Here is a 24,903-nt window from a genome sequence, read left to right on the forward strand (position 1 = left end):
CTCTTCCAGCACAGGGCAAGGGAAACTGGCGCAGGCCTGAACCATACTTTTATGTATAAATAAGAAAACTCTGGTGTTCTCAGATGTTTGTTTGATTAAGCGCTCCTGTAACTAAAGACCAGCTACAGCAGTTACATAAACGGGCACAGGAAAGAATGCGTTCGGAAGTCGATTGGCTTTCGTTTGGGAGGTGGTGGACTTTCTCTTCTGCTTTATGCGTGTGAATCTTAACACGTGCTTTATCGCGTGGAAGAGCAGGTGTTTGTGTTCATTAGTTTGGTTTAGGCCCAGCCCGGACGCCTGTGATTCGTACTGCAAATAATCCTCAGCCCACAAACTGGGTAGAGACCAAATAGCGGTAGCTGCCGTGGGGAGTGCCGGGGAACGGCAGCTTCACCCCAGACTTTGATTTTCAATGATTTGTGTAAGATTTCAGATTTCAAAGCAAGCCCTTTGAGAAGTACGGGACTCATTCATTCATTCGTTTGTTCAGCAGGCAGGCAGTGGCTGGTGCCCACACGCGCCAGCCGGCGTTCCCAGAGTGCTGGCCTTCGGGGTGTGTTCCGTGCGGTTCCCCGCAGGCCTGGGCCGGGAACCCACTTCTTTATGGTGAAGCCGACTCAAGCATCAGACTCAGCACCTATTTTCATCCCTCTGAGAACAGAGCTCCTCCTAAAATTGCTCACTTTTGGACAGTTTCCTTCTAATGACACGGTTCCAGGACTCTGTTGTCAGCCCCACCCCCGTCGTCTCTCTGAAATATTTCACACGCTTGGCCGGTCTCTTTCCCCCCAGACTCTCCCCTTTTCCTGGTCTGTGGCAGGAGCCTTCTCCAGGCACAGGACGTGAGGGGGTCTCTACTTGCCACTCGGGCTGCAGAAAGGCCTTGGCTGCTGATGGTCGGGGGCCAGAGGGTGTGGGGTGGGACACCCAGGTCAGGTTACCAGCCTGAGCAAACACAAACCCCGATGGATGCCCAGCCGAATTTGGACATGCAGTTAAATTTGAATTGTAGATAAGCAGTGGATACTTTCTTAGTATAACGTTTTACACTAAAAAATATTTGTTGGCAGTATTTGGAACATAATTATGTTACGCTTGGAACCCACTTCTACCAAACCATCACGTGTCGTTCACGTGACCGTCCTGTGTTGGGTCTGGCCTTGTTTTGGCTCCTGGCTCACTTGGAGAGGTGAGGACGTGGGCCTCGGGGAGACATGTGGAGAAGTCCGTCTGCTTTTGGACTCATTTTTAAAGTTGCTCTTTCCCCTTCCTTAGAGTGATGCTCCCCCCTTGGACTTTTAAGAATGAGGCTGTTCCCCACAGGTGTCTTAGCAGACGTCCTCCCTCCTGGGAGCTCCCTCCCCATCAGCACGGACCCCTGTCCGCACTGACCTCTGTCAGCATTGATCCCCGCGTCAGCCTCTGCTGGAGGCTTGGCTTCAGATGCTCACCCACCCAGCTGTGTGCCGGGCACCTCCGTGTGTTCCGCCCAACAAAGGACATTTTGACACACTGTTTCACCTGAGGATATTTTGACTCTGTGAATATAAGTTTTTAATCAGAAAGATCATCACAGATGAATTTTGGATGGAAATATTTCCCCAAGTGAACTTCAGTTTAAGTCATTAATTAAGTTTTTAGAGCCCAGATAGACTGTTTAAATTTTGCATTTCTTGAAGTTATTCTCATCAGGGTAAATTATATTCCATTCAGATTTCCAAGAAAGGTTTCTGCATGTACCAGCCAGTTATCCATAACAGATTCCGGTGACTTTAGCTTCTGCCACTCCTTCTTTGTGCCTTTTATTCCTCTCAAGCTGATTTTTCTAGATCAAATTTTGCAGATTTGAGTTTTTAGCATATTCTGCTGGCTTCTGCCGGTGGGTGTGTGTTACTTCTAGCTGGTATGGTTGGTTCGCTGGTTCACGAGCTTGAACCAGCACTGATCTCCTGTATTGGCTAATTCACTTCTTTTATGTACCTTTCATCACTTGGTATTTTATAAACCAGAGCGGAGAGTGAATGATGGAGTCAGATCAGCAGGTCACAGCGTCTTACTTGGGTCTCACCCTCACCTTGAACTCAGGACTTCCACACCCAAATTTAGATTTCTCTGCCCAAATTGTTTTTCTTGACATTGCCTCTTTATGAATCCTCAGTCTCCCAGTCACCCAGGCTTGAGATGTTAAGCTTACCTTTGACTCATTCCCATCTCTTGCCTCTGATCTTCAGTAATTTATTGTATCCTGTCCATCCTTCCTTCCCCCTGTCACATCCGTCTTCTTTCCTGTCTCGTCCCATTGTCCAAATGCAGTAATCTTAGTGGTTTTGTTCAGCTTCCCAATCCTCCCTCTTTTGGAAACCCTCCTACGTGTTTTTTTTTAATATTTAGTTTTTCTTCCTTGTTAAATTACAAGTCCCTCTCGGGCAGGGACCACAGAACTTTCTTCTGTCACCTGCAGTTCCTAACAGTGTGTGTGTGCGGTGAACACTCCACAAGCAGCTCTCAGATGCAGGGCGCAGGGAGGCCCGGGCTGGTGGGCTGGGCTTCACTGGGTGTGGTGGTGACCAGGGTAGGTCAGGTGGTCTGGCTGCAGACCCTCCCTCCTGCCTCTGGTGCCTGTGTCACCCCCCACCCCCACCCCACAGGTGGGCTCAGCTCTGGGAAGGGCGCCCCAGCCCCTGGCCGGCTGGCATCCTTCCCGGTGACATTTCACTCCGACCTTTCCTTTGAAGAAGGGTTTTGAAGCAGCCTTGTACACGTAAAGGTCAACAAAGAAGAGTGGATGATACGCTGACAGAAATGTAAGTTAAAAGGCAGGAAGTGGGGCCGCTTGGTGTAATAGGCTGGAAGGGATGAGCGGAAGAAAATGCCCTTGAAAGTATTCTTTAATCATTTGTCTTTAGAGACGTAGAGTGGGACACGGAAAACAAACACTTCCAATCAATGTATATACAGTTTGGTAAAACAAATAACTGGGCTTTGTGAGCGTCCAGGCTTCCTAGAGGGTGGAAAGTGGCCTCTCAACTGGGCACGAGTTTTCTGCCGAGTTCACAGCGGAGGTCAGGGCGGCCGCCCCACCAAGAGCAGGTAAAGCAGCATCTCGCTTCCTGAACGAGAGCTAAACATCCAAAGTTGGCACGAGAGCGAAACAGATGAAGGGCCCCTGAGTCAGGGGCGTCGTCGGGGGTGACCCACGACCCCACCTTGGGACCCACTCACTTGTGCAGGAGGCGCCCAGAGCAGTGCCGGCCCCTGGATAGTGCGGAGCCTCCACGGCCGTGGTCCCCGCCAGCCCCTGACACGCACATCGTGGGCGACTTCGGCCCAGAAACCACGGTATTTAGTAAAAATAGAAATCAGTGGTTAAAACCTCAGTCTCAATTATAATGTTTGTATTTATATATTTTTTCATGTATTTTATACATAACATTTATATTTTTAATAGTTTCAAGTCAACTTAAATATCTCAAGACAGCAGCTCTCCAAACCTTCAACCATCTGAATTAGTAGAGATGGAGATAAACCAAACGAGGAACTTATTTTTACTTTTTAAGCCACATATTTGCACAGTGCTTTTCAGCTAGGGCCCCTTCCTGTAGTAACTGCAGTCCGTGTGCGGGCTGCCTGCTTAGCCTCCGCGGTGCTTCCCGGGCTGGTTATTAGTCAGATCTCTGACAGATGAGAAGCTAAGAGCAGGCGCAGTGAATGCATAGCGCTCACTCTGTGCCAGCAGCCCCTCGTGCCTGCTCCTGTTTGTCCATCTGAACCTCCCCCTGCGGTGAGGGGGAAGGGGGACCCAGGGACGGAAGTCACTTGCCCCCCACATTTTGAATCCAGTTTTCTCTGAGGTTTTAACCTCCATTTGCTTCTCTGCTCCCAGATCTCCAGCAGGGGAGCAGGCGGGGATGGGGTGGGCACTGTAGGGGAGGTGAGTGAGGCTGGCATCTTAACCCCTTAAAGCCGGGTAGGCTGTTTGCCCGCCCTCGCCCAGCATGGCGGGTGGCGGAGCCGGCCTTCTGATCCCTCTGGTCAGCGAGCAGATGCAAACTGGGCTGTAGGAGGAAGTGTTCCCATCCCACGTGCGCTCGGCTCAGCAGATCAGTAAGGAAGCTGCCCCAGCCCTGCCCGCGTGCCCAGAGCCCTGGCGGTCTTTTCATCCTGAGGCTGTCCTCCATTTCGTTTTGTGCCGTGAAAACACCGTGATGCACCTGTCCAGGGGTGCCCCTCAGGCAGGGGCTGCGAGGCGCTTCCACTCTGTGGGCCGATCCAGGTGGCGCAGCTGTGCAGCTGTGGCTGTGAGGGAGCTTCCGTCTTATGTCAGAAAACTTCCTCTCTCCTCCCTCCGCCTCGCCCCAGTCCTGACCTTTTCTTTCTTTTGACCTAATTTGTGTAATGTGAACGGGACTTCTGTGGACGGCCAGATGGTGGCTGTGCTGTGGTTACTGGGGGACTCGGTCAGCCGCACAGGTGACCCCAGGTGGGTCTCTGGGGCTGGCGACTCCCATGCTGGCCGATTAGGCCCTGGGAGCACCACGGAGGATCTCTGAGGCTCGGGCGCCTCGTTAATAAAGTGATGATTGATTGTTGATTTTTATGCACGTGCAAGACCCAGTATCTTGTCTGTCACACACGAGCTGCTAAGATTTTATTAAATTGAAGATTTTTAAAAAATATCTTTTTATAATGCAATGTGTTGTTATAATAAAATACTAAAATCTCTGGGCATTTTTGAGAGTCAGGTGTGTCTGGTGTTGCCCACTCTACAGGCAAGAGGGACCACCAGATGGTTCAAAGCCCCGTCCAGCTGTGCGGCCGCATCATAGAGGTGTTGTCTGTGGGGTGGGCCTGGACTGCTGATTCTGAGATGGCAGCAGCAGCTGCAAACATCCAGAGCTTACTTATGATGTAAGGCTGTAGCCATCAGGGCCCCTGCAGGGAACAGAGCCCTCTCAAATGGGGTAATCAGAGGTGAGTTTAAGAAAACAGCTGCCTACAGAGGCGGGGCAGGGGGTCCGGGTGGTCTGGTGGTGCTAGCAGCCTGGGGTAATGAGGGTGATCTTCCCACAGAGGGGCCTCCGTCCTCCCCGCCCCCAGTGCGCGAATCGGTGAGGAGGCACCCAGGTGAGCCCAGCCTGGTGGGAGGGGGGGAGTGGCCAAGGGCAGAGGAGGCCTGAGATGAGGTGGAGGACTTGTGCAGCTTCCGCACCACCCCGCCCCTCGTTTGCTTTGGATGAAACAACTCTTACAGTGAAGTTGAAATGGTTGGATTCAGGCCCATTCTGAAAGCATTTCACTGATGGCCTCTTGGGTAAAATTTCTTCATTTACTTAGAAGCCCGAGGACCTGCATGCTGTGGTTCTAGGTCAGTCAGTGCAGTTGGGCTTGGGTCCCCTCACAGGTAGCTAAAGGTATAGATGAGATCTGGGCTCAGCAAACGGGGCTGAAAAGGGCTGGATAACAAATAGTTTAGGCTTTGGGGGCCATGCATGTCAAATAATAATCTTCACAAAAAACAAAAAACAACCAACTTCACAAAACTCGAGGTCAGTGCAAAAATGGGCCACGGGCTGTGGTTTGCCAGCTCATGGACGAGACCCTTATTTCCCTGTTGTGCTGTGTGAATGCTGCATGTGCGATGATTTCAGGGAGAGCACAGACCAACACTGTTACCTTAACAGTATGTTAATTCTTACGAATATTAGGAGAAACAGACATGACACTCTGGGGCTCACTCCCCGGAGGGCTCACCCATCGGGGTCCCTGCAGGAAGCAGATGGCCCTCCCGTCGGTGATGGGGCTGAGTTTAATATCTGATTTCAGATTGCTGCTGGTGGTGCTCCATTTATGAAGGTAATACAGAGTTTTCTTTAAAAAATTATTTATGAAAAGGTGGATTCCTTTAAGGAACAATATTCTGAATAACAGTACGTGTGCCACACAAATTCCAGCAAAGACTCTCGAGGGTGGTGTCCTGGGAGGCCGGGCTGGGACGTTTTAGATCATCTCCTGATTCCTTCCTGGCACCAGCGTGCCCTGATTCTCTCCTGCTTCACGTGTAGCCTGTTGGGACCGCTTCCCTGCAGGTGAAAATGTCCTCAAGAAGCTCCTGGAGAAGAAGCTTGGTGTAAGTTTGGTGGTGAAAACGAGAGGACAGAGCCATCTTTGAAGAGCCCGCAGGTGCGCGGTGCCCCCTCCTGGGAGAGCGGCTCAGCCACTCCCTGCGTGACGTTTCGCTGGCTGCCTCCCTTTGTAGGACTGCACACACGGCCAGCGGTTTAGCCCCAAGAGAACAAATTAGCCCATCAAAGTACAGAAATTCTGAGGCTAAGGCTTGTGAGTGCTTGCCCGATCCCCTTTGGTAACTGCTGGGCTGGCGCAGGCAGGCTCCCGGGTCCTGGGCCCGGGCCGCCCTCCCGGCCACATCCAAGGCTCATCCATCTTCTGAGGCTTCTCTGGAGCTGCCGCGCCGCCGGGGACGCATCCGTGGGAGGACGCACCTGCCCGCAGGGATTTGTCCCTGGGCTTGTAAAAGCTGGAGGGCAGCCTGAACTCACCTGCCAGGGGTGCCTGGGCAGACAAAAGGCTGGTCACTCAGTGCAGGAAGATCCCCCCACATTTGCCTCCCAGGCGTTTTTCCTTCCAGCTTCCCAGGTTGGGCGTGTCTCTTCCCCGCCTCACTGGTGATTTATTCACCCGGCTTGTGCACCTTGATGGTCTTAGAAAATACTGTGCTAGTGCCAGGAGGCTTGGTCACAGGTTTTTGCTGCAAGATGATCTTTTACTTTCATCGGATTCCCTGTTAAAGCCGTCCCGTTTTCCCCGAGGTCCTGGACCGTACGCAGACGCTGAGTGGAGGGCACCCTTCCCCTACTCGGTGTGAGCCAGAAGCTTAAGTGAAGTATGTCATTTAGACCAGCACATGCTGCAGTCTTCCTCAGTTTCATTATTCTGTGCCCTGTCACTGTGAAAATTTAAGCCGTGTATTGAAACGAGCTCATATTCACAGTGTTAACGAAACAGCAGAAGACGAGGCAGTGGGTGTAGGGAGGGTGCATTAAACAGCAGCTAATTTCACATTCGTGAAACTCTCAAAGTAAAATGACTCTTACATATAATGAGCGGTTTGTGTAGATAGAGTGGAGATCGTCTTACCAGCTGCAACCAGAGCTATAATTACTGATTTTGGGGAGAGGTGGCGGAGTTTTGACTTAAAGCAGAATTGAAAATGTATGGAACAAAGTGCTGCTTTAGCAATGGGACGTGTGTGGAAGTTGTCAGTTCTGCCCAGGCGCCTTCAATGGGAAAGCCGTTGTGGATCAGATGCTTCTTGGCTTTTTTTTTTTAAACAGCTTTACTAAATATAATTTAAAGCCATAAAGTACATCCATTTAAAGTATAAATTCAATTAAAAAAATTATATCCACTGTTAAGCAACCGTTTGCAGAATTTTCATTACCCTAAGAGGAGACCCGGGTGCATTAACTCCCTGTTCTCTCCTCTCTGTCCCCAACCCAGCCAGTCGCCTGCTTTGTCTCTGTTCTGGACATTTCAGATGCACGAACTAACACAACGTGCGGACTTCTGTGACGGGCTCCTTTCACTTAGCATAATGTTTTCAAGGTTCATCCATGTTGTAGCGTAAACAAGTACTTCATCCTTTTTATGGCTGAATAATATTCCCTTGTATGGATAGACTACATTTTGTTTATCCACGTGTCAGTCAATGGGCCCTTGGGTTGTTTAACCGCTGTCTGGCTGTGATGAATGACGCTGCCCTGAGTGTCTGTAGCCGGTGTTCTGCTTTCCTTTGTGTTGGTTATATATCTAGGAGTGCTTGGGGCCTGTGGCATAAGCTTTCACTTTTTGAGGAATCTTTAGTTTTTGAGTTGTATCTTTTGCTGTGCATTTTGAAGCACACATTTCAGTGGCATGCAGTCCACTCACCTTGTTGTGCAACCATCACTGCATTCCTCCTTGCAGGCCTTGGCGAAACAATGGACACCAGCCCATGGGCCCCAGAAAGAGGTGGGTAGCTGTGACCTTGACTTGGCAAAGAGGTGGGTAATTAATGAGCCCACTCACTGCCCTTCAAGAGTGGGAACCAGTGAAGGGTCCTTGGTCCCCTAGGGTCTGTCTGCATCAGTGCTGTGGCTTTAAAAAATAAAAAGTGTTGATTACCAGGGATGGAAGGAGGCAACTTGACGAGGCTGCCCAAGAGCCAGAGCAGGAGATGGTGAGGTGGCTGCGTCTGTCTCCTGGGGGCGCCCACTGGGCCTGGGGGAGAGACCCCCCCCTCCCTGGGGCCCGCAGCACCAGAGCATATTTTCCTGGTGATGGGCGGTCCTACCTGGGCCCTGGCAGGTGGCAGGAGGGAGCCTTGAGCATGAGGGGCCGTGGATTAAGGCAGGGGATAGCGTTGTAGAGCCAAGAAGTCTCGCAGAAGGTTGGCCTGGATGGTGGGCAGCGGAGGCCTGACCTCCACTCCCTCTGCCCGTCCTGGCAGGCTGGTCCCCACCCTCTGGGACCCCTGGTGCTCTTCCACGCCCTGTCCTGTCTGAAGAGTGCCTGCCTCCCTCCCTCCACCTGCCCGGCCCAGCCTCCCCCTGGACCACCGCCCCGTGACGCCATCCTGAAATCCCCCAGGCCTCTCTGCTGCTCATTTTGAAGAAAACCCTGCACTTTTGGCATCGTAGCCGTACGTTTCCTGAGTAGCCCTCTCACCTTTCCAACAGTACATCACTTCCTCACTGGCAGAGACTATTTAATTAAACTCTTTGGGTTAAGTTACTGGCAGCTGGAAATGGCAAATATCCAGATCCAGAGTAGGCGTCACGGTTGACCCCAGCAGCTCATTAATGAGATAATTCTTTTAAAATATTGACACACCACGCAATTAAGAGCTGATTATTCACGTCAAACAATTCTTCCCTTAAATGGGAGGATTTCTTTAAATAGCAGCTCCCCTTGGCTGCATTTATCCGTTGGTGTCACTCATTAGCTATTTGGAAGAAAAATTCCAGAAGCCAGTGCAGCTGGAAAACAGGATGAAATGAAAAGAGAGCATTTCTGAAATTCCGTCACTTATTCAGAGAAAGTCTCAAACAATATAGTCGAGGAAGTGCTTCATATATATGCACGATCTCAACTTCTTACTACTTTTAAGCAATTCTGTGAGCCTTGCAGCAGCTTCCTCATGCAGGAGGGAAGAAAGTGGGGTTTGCAACAACCTACGCAGGCTCGTTCCGGTGGTCGGTAGGTGAGCCGGGGTCGAAACCCAGGCCGTCTTCAAAAGCCATTCCTCCTCGTCCCCTTGCCTCTGTGTTTGCAAAGTGGGAGGAGCATCTTTGCTTCTAATTAAAGTTTTATTATAACTACATTATGGCCCATTGCCCTGGGGGACCCTTTATAAGTCTCATGTAGAGTTTCAGTAGCATGAAAAGTAATTCAGGAGCATCGGAGTGGATTAAGTTAGAGCGCCGAGTTTTGAGCCAAGGCTCCGCCTTCTGCCTACTTTGTGACGCTGCTTTTCCGTAAGTGAAGTGGGTTGAGAGAGCTGTGGAGATGTCAGAGGCTGGGCTTGGGGGTTCGGTGACCCGTGCCTTACCGGAGGGCACTGGGACGCAGCAGGCACTCACTGTAAGTGTCAGCCATCGTTGTTACTGTCGCCGACGTCGGGGAAGATACCTGACTTCTGACGTGTGTTTATTATTGCTGGACCAGGGGTAGGATTCAGAGGATGATTGGTGAGAGCATTTGAAGTGCAGGGAGGGAAATGACTGAATGGAAAGTCAGTCTCCTCTTCGTGCCTCCCTGTCCGCTTTCTGCCCACTGTTCTCCCGCCCTGCTCTTTTTCCCTTCTACAGTCTGAGAGGATTTCCGTGTTCGGTGGCCACGTGGTCCTTTCTAACGCTTAGAACTTAAAATTTTGTCTTTTAGATTCTCAGATGTTAAAAAAGAATAGGGGTTCATGGCTTTCTGGGAAAGAAGCTGCCACCCCTGCCCGCGGCACACGCCTCACCCTTGTGCCCTTTCAGAACTTCAAAGTCGGGGTGTTCTTCCCGCACAAACACTGAAGCGGTGCCTTTTTCGTGACAAGAGGACCTTTTTGGAGAGTGGCGAGGGAGCTTCACGCCAGCCCGAGTCCCTTACCTGCTGTGAGCCTCCACGCGTCACCTGGGAGATGAGGGGGCATTGTGAGCACACCTGGAGACCCCGGGAAGGTGCCCAGTCCCCTCTCCCAGGGGCCCCGCCCAGCAGTCCCATCCCTGCCTTGTCTCCCCGTCACACACGGGTCAGTGACCCTGAGCAGATCCCCAAGAGCAGATCCACCCAAAGAACCCGGATCAACAAGAGAGGCTTGTCTCGTCCTGAGTGCAGTTTTGAATCTTTTACTTTTTCCCATCATCTGCCTGCCTCTCAGTTTTCTCCATCCTGGTTCGGGGACATCAAGGGTTCTCCAGCGATGTGGTGACGAGATTTTGCTTTCTTGTGAATGCACGCTTATTCGCAGACAGTATTTGTAGTTTTTTAAAAAATAATAAAGTATTATTTTAAAATTTTAAGCCACTCACTCCAGAAAACGTGTCCACGGAACATTTTGCTCTCACAGTTCCATACAGTAAGGCAGGTGGCGCTACGGACAAGGCTGTCGTGGGGACTGTCCCGTGCGTTGTAGGATGTCCAGCTGCACCCCGGCCTCCGCACACTAGACGCCAGTGCCACCACCTTCAGCTACGCCACAGAAATGTCTCCACATGTGGCCAGGTGGTCCCTGGGGGCATCCTCACCCGGGTTGAGAACCGCTGCCGTACAGCCCTGTCTTGGCCCCCAGCCTCTCTCACTGCCCCCTCCCCCGGGGAGCCTCCCAGGAGATTTCTACCTGAGAGGAAGAGTCACCCTCCCTGCCGGCCCCAGTGCACAGCAGGGGAGGATTTTGTAGCCTTTTGTGGAGTATTTTGCATCTCAAAGGACGAATCATCAGGCTGAGAGCCCAGCGGCCTTTTCCTTGGTGTGGAACAGACTGGGGTAATTTTAATTGGTGACAGTTGCGGGGTAGGATTAATATATCGCTGTTACTTCCTTGACCACATTTCCTCTAGAGTTTGTAAATTTTTCCCCCCAATGAGTGCTGTAGAACCACAAATGTTTATACAGAATGCAGTCTTTCAAACAGCTTTTATATTTAAATATTGTTGACGCCTTCAGGGGTTGCCAGAAACTGGTGTTGGTCCCAAATCAAGGTGGAATGGGGGAATACATGGGAAATTGTGGGGAGAGATGAGACAGTCACATTCTCACTCAAGTGGACACTGGAATCCATTCCATGAGTTTCTCTGGGGAGCCATTACCATTAGCTGGGAGACCCCTTCCTCATAAGACCCCTGTCATCAGCTGGAATCCGCTTCCATTGAGAAACGGTGGGTGAGTGCTGCCATCGCAGAGCCGTGGGCAGCAGGAGGGTGGGGGTGCCGGGGGCACGATGTGTAAACGTCCCTTGCTTTCTGGTACGTGAGTGTATATTTCAGTTAACGACAGTCTGCTCATTTCTGGATAAATCCAAAATGCAGAGCTTCAGGACTGGAAGGGTCAAGGACAGAGGAGATGGCTCCCAGGTCCCCCTGGTCCAGAAAACCATTCCGGAGCGGCCAGCTCCCGGCGCGCGGCAGGTGCAGCTGCTGTGATGGTCAGTTCCTGGCGCCCGTCCTCCAGGCTCACGAGGGAAAGAGGGAACAAAGTGTGAGGGTCTCTGGGACGGTTTTGGATCCTTGGGTGGCGCCTGAGGCCCTCCCTGCTGCTGCCTACACTCACGTTTTAAGTCCATCAGCCCCCTCTTCCTGGAACAGGAAAGGTACTAACGCCTTTGTCCTGCTATCAGCCCCTTCGTCCGTGCTTTTACCAAACAAAAATCTCAGGCTGAAATTTCAGAACTGTTCACGCCAAAGAAAAAATGGAATTCGTGTTTGCTTTTTCAAACTACAGATACCCTCCTTCCAGGATTCTGACACCCCACTCATCCCCTTGGGAGGGGCCTTGGCTGTTCCGTGTTCTCGTGGCCGCCCCCCGGGAGCTCTGTTCTTGCCGCAGTGCTCGGCTGGAGCCAGAAGACTTAACAACTCCGCTAGCTGTCTTGACTGTTCCCTGTAGCTTCACTCCTTACAGTCACGCTCGTATCTGACCTTCTCGAGGCTGCAGCACTTGCTTGTGTAATTGGGGCTCATCTTATTTCTAGTAATCTCATGGAATTGCTTTAGGGGGTCAGAGGCGTGCCACCTCCCTTTGATGTTTCTTCCATCCTTACGTTTCAGAGAGGTGTTCCTAGTCGGAGGATGGAAACTCTGCCAAGGCGGGGGTTTGGGTTTAATTAGTTCACTGCTGTGCCCGTGTTTTTAGAACTGTATCTGGCACTCAGGATATTTGTGACGTGAACGATACACAAACGCGTTCACAGGAGCAGCAGCTGTTTAAGCTGCCCCAGAGGTGGGCATCATGTTTAATAAAATACAGCGGGAGACATTTTTAGTAGTTCCTGCCAGTGTATTTAATGAGAAGGCCTGATTCCTTTTGATTATAAATTATTCAGTGGATACGTGTCTGATGTTCTCAGGTTGTTTCATGGACGTATTTCCGCCAGCGTGCTGGTGTCCCCACTGCGCAGGGCCACGTGGTGTCGTGGCCACGCCTGTGGGGGGCCATGTGCCCTCGGGAGCCCATCACGGGTGGCGGCGGAATGCTGCTTGCTGTGTTTATGAAATAAGTGAACTCAGATTCTGTCGGTGTGAGGTGGATGTGGCATTCTCACTACCCTCTTTTTAACAAGTGAACTTTCAGGTCTGAAGAAATACGGTAAATTGGTGGGGATGTTCTTGGATTAAAGAGGCGCGCAGTAGCGGATGCCCTTGCCGTGTGTGCGTGCCAGCCCCTCCCGTCCTGCAGGGTTCAGCCTGGGTGACGCGTGGCCCGCCTTTCTGCACGCGCACGCTGAGCAGTGACTGCTTCCCCACCGCGACAGGGGCAGTGAGGGTGGCGGCTGTCGGGCTGCTGGTCCTGCTGGAGAAGCAGGGGCAGCCTTCCCGATGGGCGCCTCCGTTAAGCGTGGCTGTGTCTGCTCCGCGGGGACCCCGCAGCGGTTCTCAGACTGCTGGGCCTCAGAACCCCCTGCACTCGCAAAGGCTGTTGAGGACGACGGGCGCTGAACCTACCAAGAGGTGTCACGTTACAAGCTAAAGTTTCAAATGACTTGAAATAGTTATGTATTGGTCCAGCTAAAAGTAACAATAAACAATAAAAAAAAAACCCACATAAAACATTTTAATGAAAAACAGCGGTTTTCCGAAACAAAGCTCATGGAGTGGTGGTGGTCACCTCTTTACAAAGCTCTTTAGTGTTTAGCTTAATGGGAGGCTGCTTGATTCTTCTGACTGCCCCCGCGTCTGATGTGCGGTTTTAGCTGAAATAAAGAAAACGGGGCCTCAGATCCGTGCTTGGAGTACGTCAGTAGCCTTTTCAGATAATTGTGGATGCTGCACGAAGCCTCAAAGGCAGCTGGTTTCCCCGTGGATCTAACACCATGTCAGGGAGCTTCTCGTACCCTAAAATGGGTTTGTTTTGTACTTTGAATCAACCGCTTACCCGTGTGTGATTCTGTTTCAGTGAATTACTGTCTTATCCAGGTCTTCCAAATGTTGACAGATTTTATCATATAATAATTTTCGAAAAACACATTTGTTAATAACACCACCAGTGTCGTCAGAAAACTCATTTTAAGTTTTGGGGAGCTGTTGGTTGAGATCTTGGTGACATATGCAAGTTTTCCAAAATTCTAGGGGTTTTTTGCTTGAAAGCTTAAATTTTACCATTGGCAACAAATGCCGTCCATTGTTCTGTTCCTTTCACTCCAGAGTTTTCTTCCTAAAATATAGGTCCGATCGTGGGTCTTGCTGGCCAGTCTCCATCCATGACTTGGACCCCAGCCCTCAGCATTTTGACAGTTTCCAGCCTTGCTTTAAGCCTCTACATCAAAAAAATTTTTTTTGGTATTTTCTATTGAAGTATAGTTGATTTACAATGTTGTGTTAGTTTCAGGCCTACAGCAAAGTGATTCTGTTGTATACATATACATATGTTCTTTTTCATGTTCAAGACATTGAATATAGTTCCCTGTGCTGTACAGTAGGTCCTTGTTTATGTATTTTATACATAGTAGTGTGTATATGTTAATCCCAAACTCTTCAGTTATCTCTCCACCTTCCCCTTTGGTAAATAACCATAGTTTATTTTCTATGTTTCTGTGTCTGTTTTGTAAATAAGTTCATTTGTGTCAGGGTTTTTTTCTTATGAGATTCCGCATAAATGTGATACGATACTTGTTTTTCCATCAGACTTACTTCACTTGGATATGATCATCTCTAGATCCATCCATGTTGCTGCAAGCCTCTACATTTAAAAAAATGGCTTAAAACAACGTAAATTTATTACTCTAATGGTTCTAGAGGTCAAAAGTCTGAAATAGGTCTCCCTGGGCTCAAGTCCAGGTTCTGGAGGGTGTGCTCCTGAGAGAGCCTGCTCCCTGGCCTTTCTCAGCTGCTTTCTCGGCTTCTGGGGCGGGTCCCCTGACAGCCCAAGCCGGCAGTGCTGATGGAGCCTCTCACAGTCCACACCTCTGACACTGCCTCCTCCTCCTCCCCCATCCTCCAGGGACCCGGTGATTACATCAGACCCACCCCAGGAATGTCTCCTCATCCAGGGTTGGCAGATTAGCACCTTCATTCCTTCTGCAGCCTTACCTCCTCCTTGTGGTGTCACTTAACGCAGTCACAGCTTCCTGGAAGTAGGATGTGGACATTTTGGGGTTGGGGGGCATCGTTCTGGCTGTCACATTCAGGCCTCCCAGTTCGTATGTTTCATTCCCACTCTGTGTGGACGCTGGATAAGCAGCACGTGATTGCAGAGCCTTGCTGAGTCTCCAGGTGGAGCCACGACTTGCTCTTCTACCAAGACGGACTCACAGGTGAATCTGCGGGCTGTGAGCCTCATTCATCCTCGTTTCTCTCACTGCTCTTGGGGTACGTGGCACAAGATAGACAAGTAGCCATATGTTGTCAACTTTGGACATTTGATTATGGGCTGTGTTTTAGAGGCTATTGAATGAATGTTCAGTTTCTTTGGCGTGATAGTGGCTTTACCATTACTCAGGTGAGTGTCATTCTTAGGAGTTACCAAAATTCTTGGGTCAGGTGTCATGGTAGCTATTAGAGCTCCCGATCAGATGGTTCATGAGAAAAGTGTACACTTACATAAAAAAAAAAAAAGCAAATGTGGTCAAATGTTAAATATTGGCAAACGTAGATGAAGAGTATGCAGATGTTCATTTAACTTTTCCAGACGTTTGGACATTTTCGTTTCAAAGTAGAAAGTGGGAAAAAATGAGATGTTAACGCAGAATGAACGTACGGAAGCTGTGGGTTGGGACGGAGCAGGGTTCCTGGAAACCTGGTTTGCTGCATTGAAGCCATAAAACTCTAGCTGTTGACTCGCATCCTCGTGTGCGTTTTTGGCTCAGCAGTAATTCTCTGTGGGTTCACATTAGGTGCAAATCGTGTTCAGAAAGTGTCACTAAACCTCCCCGGGAGAGCGGAGGGGTGTGTGCAGTGGAGAACTGGGACGACTGAGGAAACAAGAACTGTCTGTGCCACTCGCCCGGGAGGTTCTTCCTCGGTGCCCCTTGGGGGAGTGCCCATCGCTGTTTTCAGTGGCCACTCTGGGCCCTCAATCCCATTCCTTCTGGGACTGCAGGCCCGTCGTGACAGGGGCATTCCTCCATCTACAGCAGTCTGTGGCCCTTCCTGAAGTCTCAGGGGAGGGGACACTCAGTGCTGGCTAGGACAGTGCCCCAGGGCTGCATACCGTGCACTGGGACTCCGATGCCAAATGCCAGGGGCAGCTTGGGTGGGAGAGTGGCCGTCGCACAGTTGGGAGTCCCGCTGTTTCCTGAGGATGAAGCTAAGATTTTCAGTCCCTCAGTGCCAGTGTCAGGAGAGGACTCACTCCCCTCGGTGGCCCCTCGCACGGCCCCCGAGCTTTCGCAGCTCCATCTCTGTGCCCTCGACGTGTGCAAGTCGTCTGTTGAGACGATCCTTTGCTGTCATTCTTACTTGAGATACGTTCACATGTCAGTGGAGGTAACGAATGTGTAGATCCTCTGGCCTGGAGGCCGCCCACACCGATTCCCCGTTGTCTCCCCTGCCCAGTCGGCGGTGCCCCCACCCGATGCTGCTCCGTCTCCCTGGTGAGATCCCCCCCCCCCCCATTTTCGGTTGGTGTTACAGCTGAACCAAGTCATTCCACCCTATGACAACCACAGGCTTGGAGGTTCTGGGACCAAAACAGTTTAACAGTCTCCTTTGTCTCCCAGGAGCCTGAAGCCTCATCTCGTCCCTCCTGAGACGTCTGAGCTCCAGTCCAGGACCCAAGGCTCCCCGGGTGCCGGGGTGACCAGTCTTCACGCCACAGTCCAGGTACAGTCTGCGCGCCAGCACCCCGGCAGGAGAGCCGGCTCTTTGGTGCTGGAATGTTATTTGTTTAGGCCTTTTGTTGGCCGTTGGCTTTTTAAGTTCACTGACAAGTAAGCCCTAAATAGTCTTTTTCGTGTCTAACTGCTGTGCTTTTCAGCCTCATCCAGCTCTTCCGTCCCATCCACTCATCAGAAAAGCCTTGCCTTTTCGCTCTGGTGGCTTCTTGAACTCCTGGCTTCACTTCTAGCTCGTGCCGACCTCTCAGCATCCTGGATGGCCAGGCCTCCCGCCCAGGGCCTGGTCAGCAGGGCGTGCTGGGGAGAGAGGGTGTCCCCTCCCTTGTGGCGCGGACCCCAGGCACTGTGTGGTCTGCAGCCCTCGGAGGGACGGCGCCCGGGGGCGGCCGCGGCACTGGGGCCGTGATGCACCTGTTCTGGGTCTGCCTTTGACTCACGGAGCCTCCCGTTTCTCAAGTTCAAGGGCCAGGCCAGTCTCCATCCTGCCCCCAGACTGCTCGTCTGGCTCCTGTTCCTCTCCCCTGCTTTTCACTCTTTACTTCAGACTCTCCCGTAGCTGGTTCCTGGGTGTCGGTGCTGTAACGACCGCTGTCGGTCAGCGTGTTTCAGGCTGGACCTTAGGGGGTCCTCGGAGCCCCGGGGCCCTGGGGGGAGGTCAAGGTCAGCCAGCAGGGCTCCACGACCCCATTGCCCTTAAGTAAGAGCGGCTCCAGCTTTGCCTGATGCTTATATTTGGCTTAGGATGTAGTTTGGAGCAAAAGGATCTGCTGTGAAAATGCTTGAAAGCTGTTGCTCCGGTTATTTTTTTGATTAAAATAACAGGTTCACTGAGTATGGAGACTTTGTCGTTTTTGTCACTGTTTTATTCATCACAGAGGTTTTCAGGGGTGTGTGTGTGTGTGTGTGTGTTTGTAAAAGAACCGCCCCGACCTTCCTCGCTCCCTCTCACGCTCTCACGGTCCCGCGGGACCACTCACTGTCTCACTTCCGAGTCCGCAGCCCCGTGAAGAAGGCACACACAGAGTCAGCAGCCCTCGCCGAGCCCTCCGTCAAGGAGCTAGGTCGGGGGCATAACCGTGACCTTGGCCTCGTGTCGGCACCCTTGAGCCCACAGGCTGCCTTGGGGGACAAGGGGGTCAGGACTCCCCAGCCCTGTGTTCCCCGAGGTTTCTCCTCTGAACCCCCGCGTATGGATGAGGCTGTTGCAGCTTGCAAGTGTCAGAAGCAAAGGCGCAGGGTGACCAGGTGCACTTCTCCTCAGGTGAGATCCTTGCAGCAGGGAGGTGGGAGGTTTTCCCATCCTAAGCCTTGAATATCCTCTTCCTTTCTTCTCCTTTTAGGGGACTGTTTAGTAAAAGTGCCTAAGTCACCCTAAGTTAGGGCCAGTTCATTCTGCCTTGTCCCTCCTCTTGCTGCCATAGCGGACGTGTCTCTGCTGTCTTAGGGACGATTCTAGAGTCTGCCCCTCTGTTACCAATACCCAGCCTTGTGGGGACTACTCACATCTGAGTGAAAAGCCTCAGATGTTGGTTTCTCGGGGTCAGCAGTGCTGTGATGAGCGGGGCAGGGGTCCCTCGTTGGCTTCTAGGCCTGCAGCACAGGCCCTGGGCCGTGTCTGGATCAGGGCCCTCACAGCCCCACCGCCAGGCCAGGTGACAGTCTGGCCGAGACAGTGCTGGAGACCTTGGCCTCTGCTGCTTGGTCATGCTCTTTGTTTTATCATGTTGTCTTCTCCTGCCAGGAGGGCAGGGAGTGTGTCCCTTCCCTGCGGTTTCCTCCACACACAGAAGGGAGAGGCACGTCGTAGGTGGCAGGTAAATACTTGTGTGATGGATGGTCACTTGGGTCTTTTCCCAGGATGGGCACTCTGAGCGCAGGGACAGCGACTTGCTTATCTTTGCAGCTCTGGTAACTCCTCCAGGAGTGGCACAGGGTAGACACACTATTTTTAAAAAGTGAAATAATGGCCACTTAACATAGACCATTCTTGCAGAAAGAGGAAATTACTTTCAATCATTCTGCCTAACCAAGAAAAGACAGTTTCAGGTGAAGTAAAGGTGAAGTCCATCCCTGAAGCACAGAGAGCGAAAGAAACATCAGGGCCTGTTTTGGGTCCTTGAAGGTTTAAAGAGAACGTAGATGCAGACTCACTTATGATCTCATGGCCGCCTGGCCCACAGGTTAGTCAGCTGTCACTGTGGACAAATCACAGACTCAGGGGCCTAAACACACATCTGCCTTGTCACAGTGTCTCTGGTCACGAGTGAGAGCGTGGCTTGGCTGGCTGCTGTGCTCCGGGTCCCACGAGGCTGCGGTCAGGCTATGAACTAGGGCTTGGTCCTCACCTGAAGGCTCACCTGGGGTAGAATCTGCATCCGCGCATCCTCAGGTTTTGGCCAAACCCATTTCCTCACGGTCCAGCCCCATCCTCTGGTGCATTTTCTCCTGGCCTTTGGTCGTTCAGTCAAGCATTCTGGGATCCACGGGCCCTCATGCAGTTGGCCATTTGCTTCCGATGTTTCAGAGTTAGTTCAGGCAACCGGCGTGACATTTTCTATCACAGACCGTTCTGTTACCACCTACTGCACCTGTCCTCCAAGTGTTCCCGTAAACAGAAAACTTCGTGGTGGGGGAAAGGGCGACAGGTGCTCCTTGGACTGAAGATGGGAAAGGTGGCCAGCCTCAAGCGTGGGGGACTCTGGCATTTCTTTCAGATTTTTGATGCTTTTCTTTTGGGGTGAATATCTGAAATCTTAGCCACCAGTGAAGTGAGTTACCAATATGCCAGCAAGACCTATCATAAAACAAGGCATTTCCTGCCAGATGTTAATTCTGCAGGACGTGCCCTACGCAGATAATCCCCATGGTAACCAGGGGCGTGGACACTCCCTGTATCTCAGGGCTCCAAGGAGAAGAAGCAGAGACGGGGAACAAGTGGCAGGTAAATAGGAAGCGTATAGCACTCGCTTCCGCAAAGGGCTTTATCAGCTGGATTAAAATATCGCGCTTCAAGGTAAATGTATTGATTTGCCACCTGAAAAAAGAAGTCTGGGCCACGAGCGGCTGGCGGGCTGGTGCCCTTTCCCCCTCCAATCTGTCCTGCACAGCAGGACCTGATTAATCCTCCAGGTCTGATTTGTTGATGCCCTTCCTTTGCCTAAAACCTTCACGTCTCCAGTGTGAACCTCTCAGCTGCGCACCCGGCTCACCTAAGCCTGTGGTCCGGGCCGGCCCTGGTCCCCACGGCCCGTCGGGCACTCCCACCTCAGCTGTCCCCTGTCGACGAGGGTCACCTGGGGCTTCGTCTCCTGGGAGGGTCAGGGCGTGACCTTGACCTGCTGAGAGCTGGGAGGTGAGCAGTAATTCGCTTCTGTCCCGCACAATGTATGGCGCAAAAACACATGTTTACAGGTTTTTCTCTCTCAGCAGCTGTTGGCTTTTGAACAACCTGTGCACCTCTTCATTTTTTGTTTTCCTTAAATCTCTTCTTTGGAACTCACATTGCCTTTTCTGATCTGAGTCTGATTCCCTAAATGGTACAGATTTAGGCTCAGAGAGGTGTCCAGGGGCCTGGCCCCTGAGAGGTAAGACCATCTCTGCCAATTATAGATCCTTTACTCTTGGCTGTTTTTCTAGGTAAAAAATGGCCAAATATTGACAGTTTCATATGGTTCAACCCAATCCTATAAAAGACTAAGTAACTAACTAACTGACGTGAGCTGTGTGTTAGGGCATGCGGGGCTGTTCTGGCCCCGGGGGTACTCGTCTCAGAGAGAGTTTCCTTATTGTTTTCCAGGTGAGCCCTGGTTGAATTCCTTTCTCTTCACATTTACTTTTGGAAATTTCCAGACACGCACTTGTAGAGAGAAAGCATGACAAAACCCCACATTCCCAGTTACCACGCCTTCCTGGTCAACTTTGAGAGATTTCCTTCCTCTTAATTCAGAGGTACACACACTGGAAAAATGACGAAACGCTGAGAAAAAAACCTGATAAACTCCCGTCCAAACTACCTTGATGGTCCTTCTAGACCATTCTTTACACTCATACTCATATATGTTATATTATTTTTAGGGGATGCTCTACCTGCTTTTATCAGGGACACGATGTCTCCAACATAATGTTTAATCTGTCTGCTTTGGCCAGCTCTCTCCCTCTGAGTCTTCGCCTCTGCATCTGTGTGCTCTCCAGAACTTTCTGCTGAAGCCCCGGTTGCGCCCTGCTGCCCACATTACCTACTTGTCCTCAGTCCCAGATAAAGCTCCTTTTGCCTCAAAGCGAGTGGATCTTGGCCGGCTGGAGAAAAGTGGGTGGGTGCCTTGATTCACTCCACTGTATGAATAGCTAATTGACTGCATTTTTACCGGAGTAATGGCTTTCAAGAAGGGGTGTTCTTAACCCACATGGATTTTTTTTGGTAGGATTTCAGACAGGGTGACAAAGTTCTTCAGGCAACAGGAAGAAGAGACTTGATCAAAGTTGTGTCACGTTGGCACCTGGCGTGGGACAGGGCTTCTGGAATTAGATGACTGGGTTCAGATCCAGCCTCCACTGTGTACAGGTTAGGTGACCGTGCGACCCCCAGCTGAAGTCCACTCTGGCTGTTGGGAGAGGACTGACAGTTGCCACTCTGCTGGTCTCTGGTGAGGACAAAATGAGCTCGCGTGTCTTGGCCATCCCTGCATTGGAATCTGCACCTGGAAGCTGCCCTGCCTAGTGGCCGTGTGGCCATGTGGACCCCAGGGCCCTCCTCCAGGGCCGCCTCCTTTGGCGGCTGGAAGTCAGGACTGAGAGGCAGAACCTCTGTTTTTCCATCAGGACTTAGAGCTCCCAACGCGGGGCTGCGCTGCTGTGCGTGGGACCTCAGAGGCCTCAGGCTCTTCCTGCAGTCAGCTCTGCTGAATCGGCAGGAAGAGCCGGCCTCAGGGGCAGGGCTCCTGGGGCTTGGCTCTCTGGTGGGGCCGAGGGTGGCGGACTCCCTGAGGTTGAGCCATCATGGAGGACCTTGTGGCCCCCAGGCCAGCAAGAAGCCACAGCACCTGTTGGTTGTGGATTCCAGCAAAGCATACTGGGTCTTTATGACTGAGGCTTCCAACTGGAAGCAAAGACGTGCCCAGGCGCCTCACGGGCCTCAGGCCTCTGTCCTCACTTCTCTTCTCCTTGGAGGTTGTGGTCTGTGAGACGGATGGTTAAAGCCTGGTCCCACCCCCCGTCCACCTGGCTCCCAGCCCAGATGCCCTGCCTCCTGGGCGAGGACTGGGGCTTATGCTTTGCCTTGAACCTGGCCGTGTGGAGACAGGGCATCATAACAAGTGTGAGATCTGTGAATTCAGTTATATCCTCAGCATCTTCCTTGTTGCCTGGGGTCAGACGAGTGTAGCTCTTGGGGGCTTTACAAGAGCTCAGGCCCCAGAGTCACATCCCACGGCAGGCTCCGGCTGCCCGGTGAGGACGTGTGGTGCGGGCCGGCCCTGCCCCACCCTGCCGCCGTTCTGTCTGCTGCATCGTTTGGCCGCCACCTCCACGCCCGTGCTTTGGGCTCAGTTCTGTCACTTTCTTACCCACTTTGACCTGCCTGCTTCTCGGGCCACCTTTAGCGTCTACCAGTGCCCTGTACGCTCCAGGTTTTTAATTTTAAGAACTTGCACCTGGGACCCCTGACATCTGGGGGAAGTGAATCTGGCTCTAAGAACAACTTCCTTCAACCCAGATTTCGTTCCTTGCCCTGAGTCTCCTCCCCTACGGTGGCCCACGTCCTGGAAAGCTCTCTTTTTGGACCCCCTCTACCCCGCTGGGTCACTCCGTTGTGAGCCCTCTGCCCTCTTCCTTATTAAAGTTGCAGGAGCTCTAAGGCCCTGGGGCTCCTGGGGGCAGCCACTCACCCGACTCTGGAGGGGAGCTGAAATGACATATCTGTGTCCCCCCCCCAACCCCTGTCAGTGCATCCCGTGGGTGAGCATTCTGGCAAAGACCTGCTTGCTTCAGCCTGGGACACATGTCGACCACAGTCTGTCTCCTACTGGAGTGACAGATTTTACTTTAGGTGGCTTGCAAGTTTGGGGCCATCGTAAGGACTACTTAAAGGAAGGGCCGAAGTATTGACAAAATTTCAATGTAAAGATTTTCTCCAAAGGATGGCACTTATGAACTTAGTGTCTGTGACAGCCAGCAACGTCTGACCCCTCCTTCCCTCCTGCCATTAAGCTGGACTTTTTCAGTGATGGACCTATCATTCCATTTGAGAGTAAAAAAAAAAAAAAGAAATGATTTACACCTGCCCAGCTTTACCAGACACCTTCAAAACACAGCATCCTAAACTCTATCTCTGCAATCTGGACCCATTGGACCATTTTGCTCTGGTTAGGTAGTGATTACTAGAGTGAAACTTGGAGTTGGAGATTCTACGGGAAAGGGACAGATTTTCTTTGCTTTTCTAAGAGGATCCCGCCTGAGGTGTTCTTTAATAATAAAATTCAGAGTAAGACAGATCTGAGGCTCTCACTGTTACAGGATTTCTATCAGAAACTCAGCTGCGAGGGTGGGCGTCAGCTGTTGTACAAATTCCGCCCCACGGGAAAGGACCACCTCCTTCCCAGATGACGCTGTCAGAGCATCCTGGCGACTTTCTGCGTGACCCCCGACAGCAGGGGTCCAAGTGGACCTGCGTTGCCCGTGTCTGGCGTGGTGAGGGTGGCTTTATGCAGGGAGGTTTCATTTGGTCTCACTGTTGGTTGAACGACCAGCTTTGGAGTCCAGGCAAGAATGTGTGTGATGGTGTAACGTGAACAAAACACTAGCGGAGAGCCCCCGGGAGAACATCGTTTTACACTGCTTCCAAGGAGACAGAAAGGACGTTTCTGAAAAATAAACCCAGGACACGGTCAGTGAGCATCTCATTTTCTCCTACCCTGGACAGTGGGAGAGGACACCTGGCTCAACACACCTGTTCACTCTGCACTGTCAGCCCTGTGTTTTTGTCCCAGTGTCTCCCAAGGGAGTCGGGCCTGCCCGTTCCCCAGACAGCGAGGAGAACTTCAGGAGTAACTGAGGTGAAAATAATGGGGAGTTAATCACCTGTCGGGGTCCCTTCTGTGCTCCCCGTCCACTGGTACCCGGAGCCCTGCCCTCCGGGCTCCTGGGAGGAGGAACGGCCAGGACCGTTCCTGAGAAACCGGGCCACCATGTCCCCACTTTGAAGAAGTCAGCTGCGCCCGGCGAGTCATGGTTTGTGGTCTCAACCAAGAAGTGCCTTTCACCTATATTTGAAAACCAATATCTGTAACTAAATTTACAGAATTCAGTGACCAGCCCTCTTTCTTCTGAAGATGATGCTGAGGCCCCAGGGTTGGTAAGGGGGTTCTTGGAGAGGGTCTCCACCTGTGGAAGCCCTCCCCATGCCCGTGACTCCCAGGGGCACGTGACACATAGACTGCAGCTCCGCCTGTCCAGGGGCATCGTTACCACCTCAGGTGACGTCACTGGGCTCTCAGGACTGTGTTCCCAGCCTCCAGGGCGCCCCTCGCCAAGTGTCCCAGTGGGGTCGCTGACAGCTCTGGCTTCTGCTCCAGACGGCAGCACACCCTGAGGAAGGTGTGTGAACCGTGGACCAGATGGAGTGTGTCTTATCTTCCCGAGGGAGCGAGTGGCTCACTCTGGCCTCCTGGACCCCTGGGTCCCTTTACTCTGTGAAGCTGAGGAAAGAAAATGCTATTTCATTGCCGTGTCTTTGCTGTGCACTTGGCTTTTGTTGTTTGGGGGAGATAATCCGTTTATTATTCACCAAAAAGTACATGTAGGAGCTAATGGGAGCAGGTAAGCACTCTCTAAATATGAGTCACATTTACCGACCAAGCTACAAACAGTGCAGGTGACAGGGAGCTTTCATGCACTGCTTCCCTTTAAGGTCCCTGGCTTCTTAAAACACTCCTGCCCTCCCCCAGGTGATGCTGAGAAGCTCCTCGCTGCGCCTTTGCAGGCCCCAGCTCAGTGTCTCCTGGTGAGGGTTGTGCAGAAAGGATGCATCTTCCCTCATAACTTGGGACCCAAGCAGTTGTTTGTTAAAGGCTTTGTTGTGACTCACACTCTGACTGGAATATGTCCCGGTGACTCCTGGAGGGAAGAAAGGACCAGGCAGGTCCTGCTCCCCCGGCTCGGTGGCCTCGCTGGGCACCCCCGCTTCGGCGCTGACCCGGCTTTCAGAACCTGGCCAGTCACGGCCCCAAACGAGCCGGGAGCCGCTGCTGTCTGTGCGGGTCTCCCGTTCCGTCACCTGTGCTCTCTGCTCTCGTCAGACCCCATGTCTGTGATTCTCTGGCTCCACTGCTGCTCCACAGGTCAGGCCACCTTCCCTCATTTCCTCCACTTCCTCA

The 24,903-nt window shown here is 51.9% G+C and overlaps 1 protein-coding gene across 2 annotated transcripts in view; it reads left to right on the plus strand.

Annotated features, from left to right (window-relative positions):
* SLC7A1 (solute carrier family 7 member 1) overlaps window positions 1-24,903 on the plus strand; it is a 66,274-nt gene that overhangs the window by 17,607 nt on the left and 23,764 nt on the right. For both annotated transcript variants that reach the window (XM_031465822.2, XM_010977115.3), the window contains exon 2: window positions 16,418-16,520. The gene's annotated coding sequence lies outside the window, so the exon portion shown is untranslated. The remainder of the gene's footprint in view (window positions 1-16,417; window positions 16,521-24,903) is intronic.

The sequence above is a fragment of the Camelus dromedarius genome, chromosome 13, assembly GCF_036321535.1.
Source record: "Camelus dromedarius isolate mCamDro1 chromosome 13, mCamDro1.pat, whole genome shotgun sequence".
NCBI lineage: Eukaryota > Metazoa > Chordata > Mammalia > Artiodactyla > Camelidae > Camelus > Camelus dromedarius.